This window comes from Corylus avellana, chromosome ca3 (assembly GCF_901000735.1).
Source record: "Corylus avellana chromosome ca3, CavTom2PMs-1.0".
Classification (NCBI taxonomy): Eukaryota; Viridiplantae; Streptophyta; class Magnoliopsida; order Fagales; family Betulaceae; genus Corylus; species Corylus avellana.
In genome coordinates, this window is record NC_081543.1 from 21,861,644 (window position 1) to 21,872,703 (window position 11,060).

The window sequence follows — 11,060 nt, forward strand, 5'->3', positions numbered from 1 at the left end:
AAAAACCGGTTAAAAAATTACGCCTTACAAAACCGGTTTATCCCTTAAAAAAAAAGGTTCACACCACATGTCGCAATATTAAGGCACTTTTGAGAGTGATTTGGCTTATATATATATATGATTAGGTTATATTAAAATATATGATACAATAGAATATTTTATTGTGTTTATTTTTATTTGATATTATCTTTATTTTATTTTATGTAAGAGTCTTGGTGACTTAACCCTAGTTTATAGTCCAATAAGAGCTAATGACTCAGCCTTAAAAAATATTGTAATAGTTTGTCTATTTAAATGCCATTATGTTATGAATAAAGGTAAGTAGAAAATTAATCCAAACCTTGTGTTTGAAAAGGTTTTAGGTTCTCTTCAACGAATCTAAAGAGTCTAGGTTCTCTCAAAACCTAATAATCTATCCCGTTACGTGTATGTAAAAGCATTCACGTAACAGCATCCAAGTAGTGATAATCCTACCTAGTAGTGTCATCTAGTTTTTCTATATAAAGGAGCATTTACAACAGTTCAATTTCTGTCCTTTATGGCATGGAGAGAGAGAAGTTTGATTATAAAAAGATGCTATCTAACATATTACTATCTTGCTATAATGATTTTTTTTAAAAAAAATTTTAATTAGGATGGATTTAAAGGTATTTTCACAATGTTACATTAATGTCCAAGGGGTAACTCAATCTCTTGGGAACCATGTCTCATGAAGCAGAGGTTATTAGTTCGAATACCTTTACCCCTTTCCCTTCTCTTATGCCAACATGTAAATAATAATAATAATAATAATAATAATAATGTTACATTAATATAATGAGATAGTGATGTAATATATAACATTATTCTTAAATATAATATAAATGACCGATAGTGTTGGTTGTATCATGTGTCACGCCCCCGCACGACACTACTTTCTCACTCTATCGGTGTCAATTTGTATCAAAGTTTCCAACATCCAACCTTTAAAGAAGAGTTGTTCTTTTTCATCATCATCAGTTAATATTTCCAGAGTTTCTACTACAGTAAGCCCAAGGTGGTTTTTTTACATACACAAAAAGGTCCCAAACAACTCTTTTATAAATTACACTTTCTATTTATTATTTTATCATAAAATATTTATCTTTGATATCTCCATTTTTGCAGGCATATCAAAATAAAGCATATTTGGAGCTTGAAAATTAAGTTTGAGCTTCATTCAATTGTAAACAAATGGTTTTTTTTTTTTTTGAATAAAAATCAAGAACTTTCACATATCAATTTATCAAAAAGAGCAGATTACTCTAATATCACAATATCACAGATACAATCAGGAATATCGTTCCTCGAGGTTCTATCTATGATTGAACGAGCCTTATAATCAGCCACTTCAGTACTTAAATCAAATGCCTAGAATATGCTTCTTTCTTTTTCTCCTTTTTTATTTTTTTATTTATCTTTTTATTTTTATTTTTTATAGTCTTGTAAAGTCTTGTCTCAAGCTAAACCATAAAATAAACCTGTCACAGTTTAAATAGGCTCCATATGGTTCACTACGTCAAAATTTCTTTTAAGCAAACCTTCTCCTCACCCCAATTTCAATGTTCCAATGCCGGGCTATAACATGCACACTTTCACTTTCCCAAGCAATGCATGCTTAGCCATTTCAGCTGCAATATTGCTATGTTCATTTTTGTTCCTATGGGTGTTGAAGAAATTGGGCAGCAAAAATGATCAATTGCCACCGGGTCCCAGGGGCCTTCCGCTAATTGGGTACCTCCCATTTCTTTGGCAAGAACCTCCACCAATCATTCATGGAACTGGCCAGAGTTTATGGTCCAATATACAGGCTTAAGATTGGAAGCAAATACTGTGTAACTATAACCTCACCATCTCTGGTAAAAGAGGTGGTAGGTGACCAAGACACTATATTTACCAACCGCAACCCAACTATTGCAACACTGGCCTTCTCATATGGTGGAAATGACATCGCATTTGCTCCCTACAGCCTTCAGTGGCACATGTTGTGCAAATTATTTGTGCGCAAGATGCTAAATAGCACAAACCTTAATGCCTCTGACAAAGAAGAGCAGGAGAAATGAGATTAAGAAGAGCAGTAAAGATTTGTATGGAAAGATCGGAACAGCAATTAACATTGGTGAACTTGCATTTTCGACAGTGATTAATATGATCACCAGTGTTAACACAGTTTTCGGTCAACCTGGAGAACTTCGACTGGTTTAAGGTGATAGGGAACGTCGGGGTCCCATTTGCAATTGGAGAAATATTTTTAGAGTAGAATGGTAGAAGAAGTGAGGAAGATGATTAGAGCCAAGGCTTAGCTTTACAAAGAATTCCTCTCTTTTATTCAGGATGCACACTTTACATATATATGTGCATATATCTGACCACTGCACCTTTTACATATGTGTGCACAGTATAGTATCCTACAAGAGATGGTCGAAATCTTCTGTTTGGTGGTGTTGGGACATACGCCTGTCAGGTCGGACATCTTCCTTGTACGAACGTCCTTGCACTGGTATGGGGATGGTCTGGCCATGCTGTGGGCCTCTCGAGACACATCCACGAGGCAGGGGGCTTAGGACGACCTGCTTTGGGAGAGCCCTCGCCTCGCTTTTGGCTAGCTATTTTTCTCTCCAACAGTCACCCCCCAAAATCTCACATCTGACCATTTCAGATATCGAGAGGGAGAGCGCGTGAATTTCGAATTTCGAATTTCAAAAACTTGACATTGTTGGGGTGTTTTAGATGACGCCCATTCTCAAGGACACCAACCGTCTCTTGTCCATTACGTACAATCCTGACGATCACGCCTTTTCCCATTTCTGTCAGCTTGTGCCTGTGCTCCATGTGGCGGGCTCATTCGGCACCCCTTTGGGTTCTACACGCTCTCAGCCATGCCTATATATAAGAATCGGCATTGGATGTGTATTCATCACTTTGGCCATCCTGGAGAATCATCAGATATCGTCTTCTTCACGCTACCACTTGTGTGACTCCGTGCCTTCCTTTTTCAACAGAGCGGTGTTCCTTTTCCCTGTTACCTCCGAAATTCCAGATTATTGTCTGTTCCTCGGTTCTTCCAACCCCATGATACCTTTTTTAGACCTGCTTCTTCCCTTTCTCCAACCAGCAATCCCTCGCTTGCGTCTGAGTATCGTCCATTGCTTGATTCAATCCGGTATTACTTGACTCATGGGTAAGAGGATGGCAGAGTTGCCTGCTGTTTCGAGCAAAGACAAGGGGAAGGACACTGTGGTCGAGAGAGCTTCTGATGCATACCTTGGCTGGCGATCAACTCTCATTGTCAAGAGGGGGCGACCCCTTCTTCATATAACAGAGAGGTCGCCGTTTATGAGGCGATGTTTAGAGCGGGGTTGACCCTTCCACTTCCACCCATGATCCGTGAGCTTCTTGTGGAACTAAACCTGGCCCTGAGCCAGATCAAGCCCAACGGTTGGGTGTTGTTGGTTGCCTTCAATATACTGTGGCCCATGATTTTTGGGCCTGGACGACAGCCGTTCGCAAGAGAGTTCCTAAGCTTCTACAGACCGTCCAGATTTGGACATGGTTGGGGCTTCCAGGGGTACCCTTCAAAGCATGTCATTTTGCACGAGAAGTGGCATCCTCGCAACCACTTTGAGTAAGGCTTCTTTTTTATCTCGAGCACCCACTGGGAGCTGTCTATGAGGGAGAGGTACTGTAACACTCTACCTTATGTCCCGGTTAGGTGGGGAGTCCCTCGCTCTAGCCGCCTCAATGTTCGCATGACCCTCAGCGCCATAGAGAAGGCTAATATAGAGAAGGTCCTTAATTGGGCGGCGGCCCATCCGAAGGAGGTTCAAGCGGAAAAGCTCATCACCAAGTAGAACTTGGAGCTTTACCTGAGTTATCCTCAGGGTAAATGGACCTTCACCCTTCGTGGACCTCCTGCAGTGAGAGTTGCCGAGGGAAGGGATCTCCTGCGAGGCCAATTCCCTTAGTACAGAAGAGAGGAGCAGGGCCCGCGAAGGATGGAGCGCCAATGGTCAGCAAGGGGGGAGCGAAGACTCCTAGAGAAGGAGCCCCAATGACCAAGAAGAGAGGGGCGGAGGATCCTGAGGGTGAGACCTCACCGAAGAGATCTCAATATGAGTCCAACATCCGTGTGTTCAACGAGATGCTGGCTCAAGGAGAGGGGTTAGATCCCATCATTCCCCTCCCTCGCGCCCAGCCAAAGGTGACCTCCTGGGGCAATACTGGCTTGCCAAAAGCCCGCCCCGCTATGGTGGACCTTGAGGCTATCACCGAGAACGAGGGGTTTCAAGCCGTTCTAAGACCCCCCATCGCCGAGGGATGAGGCAATGATCGATGCCATTCCTCTATCGGTGGCATCTAGTGCAGGTGGCTTGTTGGCTCTAGCACATGGAGAGGGAGTGCCTTGGACAGTTAAAGAGGTTGCTTCCCCAACCGTGAGGGCCCAGAGCTCGGTGGGCGACCCCCCATCTCCGCTAAAAGATAATTATGAGGCAGCGATGGATTCGCTATCTCCTTTGGTTGAGGAGATTGAGTTTGGTGCGAACCTCCTCCAGGGGGACATGCTTGAACGGTCGTCGCCTTGCGAGGCAAGCCGGGAGGATGAGCACGCTTCTCCTCCTGAAGAGGAGGGAGTGGCAGGAGATTGAGCCGGGCAGTTCAGCTGATGGGTCTCAAAGGGTTTGCTAGCAGATCCTTGTGCTCCTTTGGCAGTGACACTCCCTTCTGAGATCGCCCCTGTTGCAGGCGAGGGCAGACACCTTTTGGAAGAGTGGCGACATCAATTCTTTCTATTAGGCGCTTTGCTGCCTCTTCTCTTTTTCTTGTTTTTGCTTTTCATTGAGGTCAACTAATGGGTTTCTATTGCAGCAATCGGCAGAGTTGGCCCGCCTTCTCTCGGTTCACAATTACTGCCTCACCTCCACTACTCCTGAGGTCGACAGGCTGAAGGCTGAGCTGGCTGAATCAAGGGCCATCATTAATGAGTTGCAGGGAGAGCTCCGAAGTTGCGGGGAGCACATTTCCAAGCTTGATTAGGAGCGGGCGAGCTCTAAGAAGAAGATGGATAGGCTTCAACAGGAAGTGATGGAGGCCAGTGCATTGGAGACGTACCTGGCCGCGAAGAATGCGAGGCTAACCAGTAGGATGAATGGCGCCATTCTATCTGTGGTTGATGCTAGGGGCGAGCTAAAAATAGCGCTTGGTTCGCTGGTTTCAACTAAGGCTCAACTTGGGGAAACCCGATCTCTCTTGATGGAGGTAGAGGAGGCTCGGAAGGTAGCCATGATTGAAGTGGCAAAGAAGAACGAAGAGCTGGCGAGCCTCCAGTTGCTATACAATGCCGAGGTCGCACAGGGGGAAGAGAAGAATAAGGAGCTTGCTGGACTTAGGTCACTTTCCGATGCGGAGGCTACTCGTGAGGCGGAGCGAGGAAAGGAGCTAACTGGCCCCCAAACTCTCCTTGACATTGGAAGGGCTATTGGTACAGAGCGAGAGGGGGAGCTTGCGAGGCTTCAATCGCTTCTTGGCATGGAAGTAGCCTGAGGCGCGGAGCAAGAGAAGGAGTTGCTGTGATTGTATCTCGCCACACCGCCGAAATTGCTCAGAGGGACCAGGTGCTAGCCCAAATGGAGGCTTCCTATGCTGCAGAGGTGGCCAAGGTTGTAGAGAAAGAGGAAGCCTTGTCATACGCGGAAGCTTCCTAGGTTGTGATGGTTGCCGAGGTTGCCGATAAGGGCGAAGCTCTGGCTAAGGCCAATGCATCCCATGCCGCTATGGTCGTTAAGATCGCTGAGAAGAATAAATCCTTGATAAACCTGCAATCAGCTTTGGCAAGGTCTGAAACTTCATGGAGAAGGGCTTCTTCCAGGGTGGAGACCATCATTGCGGCTCATAGCTCGCGAGGTCATGATGAAGCTATGGGAGCAATCGAGGATGTTGAGGGGGCATCGCTCCCAACTTTGGAAGGTATCACGGATATGTCTATGGGTTCGAAACTTTTCGGGCCCATATGCGACTGGATACCGATCGGGTGAACTTTGTGAACCTGAAAATGAGTGACTTCCTCATCGATAATACTGCCATCGAGGAGCTCGTGAGGATTAGGAAAGAAGTGCTCCCGGACGCTCCCAACATAGATTGTGAAGAGCTTATGATGAGGTCTCTGTCGCTTGAGCCAGAAGCCAGCGAGGATGAACTCTAGGAGCTTCTTCTTGATGTGTCTATTTTTCTCTATACATTGACGTTACAAACGCAAGTATTTTGTTAGGAAGAACATTTATAAGAATGGAATGTTATACCTGGATTTTGTTTGGCAATCTTTGTGAGTGTTGTTTTTGTGTACATCAATGTTCTCTTGTTTTTTTCCTTTTGCGACTTCTCTGTGCTCCGCTCCTGTGTGCGAGTCTACCCTGTGAAATTTGAAACGGGTCTTCTAGGTTAAGTTGGAGCTAATCTTTTGGCCATGACAAGGGTATGCTTTAGCAGCAATTTTATGTCAAGGCAAGATTGGATTTGGCCTGGGGTTGAGGGGAGTCTCCTTGCCATGGCAAGGGTATGCCCTTGTGGCAGTCTTATGCAGTGACGAGATGGGACTTGGCCTTAGGCCTAGAGGGGCCTCTCCGCCACGGGGAAGGGTATGCCCTTGTGGCATTCTTGCGCCGTGGCGAGATAGGACTTGGCCTTAGGCTTGGCTCCTTCCTTTTGGCTAGATTGCCTCCGTGTTCACCTCTGGCGAGGCACCTCTTGCTTTCTTCGCATCCCTACATTTTGTCAATGAGAATAAAGAACATAGATATCTAGATTCACATCGAAGGATAGCTATATTACTGTGCATTTAGCATATGGTTCGAAGTGAGAATTAGTCCGGGACCTTGCGAGTGGGAGCCTACGAATGTTTCTAAATAGATTACAAACATAATAGGAAGATTAAAGAGCACTGCTAATTAAAATTACTGGAAAAACTTCTTCAGGTGCTGTGCATTCCAGGGTCGGGGCATTCGCTTTCCCTCTGCATTCTCCAGGTGGTATGCCCCGGGCCTGTAGTTGGCGACTACCTTGTAGGGACCTTCCTATTTCGGGGTCAACTTTCCTTCTGATGGATCTTTTGTGGCTATCGTAACTTTGATATCCACCACTAATTATATTCAGCTAATATAACAATATGCCAATGCTTTGATCATGTTATGCATATCTAATGTTTGTCAACCTAAGGGCATGGCATATACTCCTTAAGCTATAAATTTTCCTAAGCAACGAGTTAGGCATGGTGTATACTCTAACACTTTTCTTTTCTAAGGGGTTTAGCATGGTGTATACTAAGTTGTTCCCTAGGAAAGCATATACTCTATGGAAATCAACAAACACATGAGGCCTAGGACATGGGCGTATACTCTCGGTTCCCCATGTTGATTAACCTAAGAACCGCGGCGTGGATTCTTTTGTTACTTTTATTAAACCTAGGACTTGGCCATCCAAATTGATTTAACTAACTAGTCCATACGACATGCATATATTGATCAGGCATACACATATGAGGAATTCATGCAAGCAGGTATTAATCAAGTTAAATAGCACAACAAGATCATTACAAAGGCGCCAATATTGAAATATTAACTAAACATAACTAGGGCTTCAATCTACCCCTACTAAATAAATTTAATTATAAAAATAACCACTTGCAATAGGACGAATCTTTGTAGGATACGGCTATATTGAGGGAGTCGAACCTCAAGGACTGCAAGGGTTTAATTATCAAATTTTAAAAGATTAAAGTTAACTTAATTAAAAGGGAATTTGATTTGATTTGCTTAAAAACTAAAGTGCATGAAAATAAAAAGAGTAAATATATGAGAGAGAGAGTAGGGTATTGATTTCACCACGATCCGCACACCAATGGTTAACCATATTTAATTCTAGCAATTCTTTATATACTTGTTATAAATTCAACAAGAAAACATATGAAAATAAATTCATGCAATCAACGGAATAGCATAACCCATCTTTGGTTGGCACTGATTATCTACCTAAATTACACTAAACTAGGGTGTAGTACGATCCGTCTTTCCTAGGTATGGTCTATCTAACCCTATTGATTACATGCCAATTAAGAACCATTGTATAGCCATCATTCCTATAATCAAAGAAAATAAGAATGATTTGAGTTCAATAATAGTAAAATAATTTCTAAGACAAGATAAGAATTTTACTATTATTGAATCGGAATTAAAAACAATTGCATTTAATATGAAGAACATAAATCAATTGTAGCAATCCTCAGAGTTATACAATCAACATGCATAAATTGAAAAACTAGAAATTAAATACAATCAAACCATTGTGCTTGGAAAGGGTTACATCCATACCCCACGAAGGGGTTTAGCCGCTCATGATCTTCTAAGCGCCAAAGACAATTTTATTGAATTTTGCTCTAGATAGCTGTGTGTCTCTTTTCTCAATGCTTAGAGGCCTATTTATAAGGATTAAGAGAACCCTAAAAACCGTAGAAATCCTAGAAAAATCGTAATTCAGTCTCCTACTCGAATTGGGAGACCTAGAAAAACTTTCCTTATCAATTTTGGACTCCTTTTTGCCTCTGCCGCGCGTGTGCGCTCGAGCGCACTGTAGCTGTGCTCAAGCGCACTGTAGCTACAGTAATGTGCTACAGTAACTCAACTACAGTAAATCCGCTACAGTAAAACACCTGAAAACACAAAAACAAAACAAACTCAAACAAATAACAATGTTAAGTAATTAACATATGCAAATTAAGGGGCTTGAATGTACAACATTCGGCTCTTATCAGCTACACATAAAGTTGATGTTAAACATTTTCATCAAATAAAAGAAAAGAAAAGAAAAGAAAGGAAAAAAATAATCCCGTAACTTGAACTAGAAGAGCTCCAATTCCTCTCCTTCTAAAAGTCTTCTACTCTAGAGACTTTAGGGTCTATTTATAGGCTTTAAAAGTCCTTGACAAACTAGTAAACGTAGGAATTTCATAGGGTTTCAAAACCTATTACAATTGGGACTCGGAAAACCCTAATATGGAAAGAATGACAATCTGGCCTCAGCTTTGATGTGTCTCCTGCGCACGGGTGCAGTCGATCGCAACCCATGTGCGCTCGATCGTAGGTCTGTGATCGAGCCTCTTTTGTTGTGCGCTCGAGCGCTCGTGGTGTACTTCATGCTTTGTCTTCTGGTACTGCGCTTGATCGCAGGGAACTTGTGATTGATCGCAGTGTCAGGGGGTCCCATTTTTCCCATTTTCTCTCTTTGAGCCCAAATCTTCCAGATTTACTTCATTTTCTTCCAAAAGCTTACAAAAGTATGGAAAACACAAAAAGGAATTAAAATGACCTAATTAACTAAAACCAAAGGATTAAAACATGCAAGTTAAGGGCTGAAAATGTGAATATTTTAGCACTTAACACACCCCCAAACTTACTTATTGCTAGTCCCTTAGCAATACAAAGCTAACAATTAAATGGAAAAATAAAAACAAAAAGATAAATCCATCTTTCGTGGGATGTACGATTGCATTTAGCATATGCAAAAACCCTTTTAAACCCCTAGGAATTCCCTAGTGGACGAGTAAAGTCTCGTGAGGGTTTTCCAGAGATGTTACCCACAAAACATCATATGCACAGTTCACATTATTTCAGAAAGCAAAGCATCACTTCATCATCATGATTTTTATTCATTAGCAAGCTTAAAAAGATGAACTCCATCTTCACAATGAATTGGAATCTCAAAGTGCAATTACTTACAAAGGACATGCTAAATCATCACAAGTTTGAAATTTGTGTACAGTGAATTAGTACAAAATTATGAGGCTTCCAAATCTTTCCAATATGCAATGTCTCCTTATCTCAGAATTCACTGAAATTCCTATTAGAATGACACATGGCATATTTTTTTTTTTCTTTTCTTTTTTTTTTTTGGTCAGGTTGTGCAATGTTGGTTCCCTTAAGCTTTCTAATTGACCCTTGTAGTGAGTGTTAAGTCAATGACTCCCAAACCAGATGGTTTTAGGGCATTAGGTGTAGAGACACCCCTAAGGACCTACTAACTCGAGTCAAAAAGGCTACAAAACCAACTAACCATGACATTGATCAAATCCAAATTTTTCACCTTTTGACGTGAACACTCAATGCTTTGAGGCAAGAGGTCCAGTTACTTAGTGAAAAGCCATCAATGATCATTTATTTCATTTTATTCTTTTTTCATCACTATATATGCCATAGTGTCATCTAATAAGTCATCCAATTTCATCCAAGATGCAGAAACACACATATTAGACCTCATGTCATTCCTCACAAATTATGTGCTAATGTGCTTGTGTGATCAGATCAAATATGTGATTTTTTAACTGTCCTTAACAAGTAATCAAACTAACTGATTCACTCATCAGATCATGTGTTCAAAATGTTAAGCTCACTGATGAATTCAAACCAAAATTCTTTTAGATCAACTTAAAATTTTAGGGCAAACATGAACATGCATAGTAATTATTTTTTTTTTCAAATAAACAAACAAACACACAAAACAAATAACATGAAATTGGGACAAAGTGTGTGTGAACATGTGTGCCCATACCCCCAAACTTAAATGACACATTGTCCCCAATGTGTCTAACTAAAGGAAAGAGTGTACTTAGGAGATGGTCGACATGATCTTGGGAAGCATGGCTCATAGCACACCCCCAAACTTGAAGTGAAGCACACTTGTCCCTGCAAAATAAGAAAACACACAAACAAGTAAAAAGGAACAATACTAAAGATAAATAAAAAGATTAACTGAAAACACATTTAAACAAAACAAAATAAAAGGAAAAACTATGGGGTGCCTCCTATGAGCGCAAAGTTTTACGTCTTCAGCCAGACAGTGGTCCCCGCTCAGTGCTACTCAGAAGTAGATGCTCCAGAAGGTGGTGGTAAACGGTTAAGTATGGTCTGCACCAATTCTTCCAAGGCAGCTAGTCGTTGATCCATTAATGCTTTGTCTTCCTGAGCTTCCCTTCTTTGATCAACCAATTCTCTTCGAAG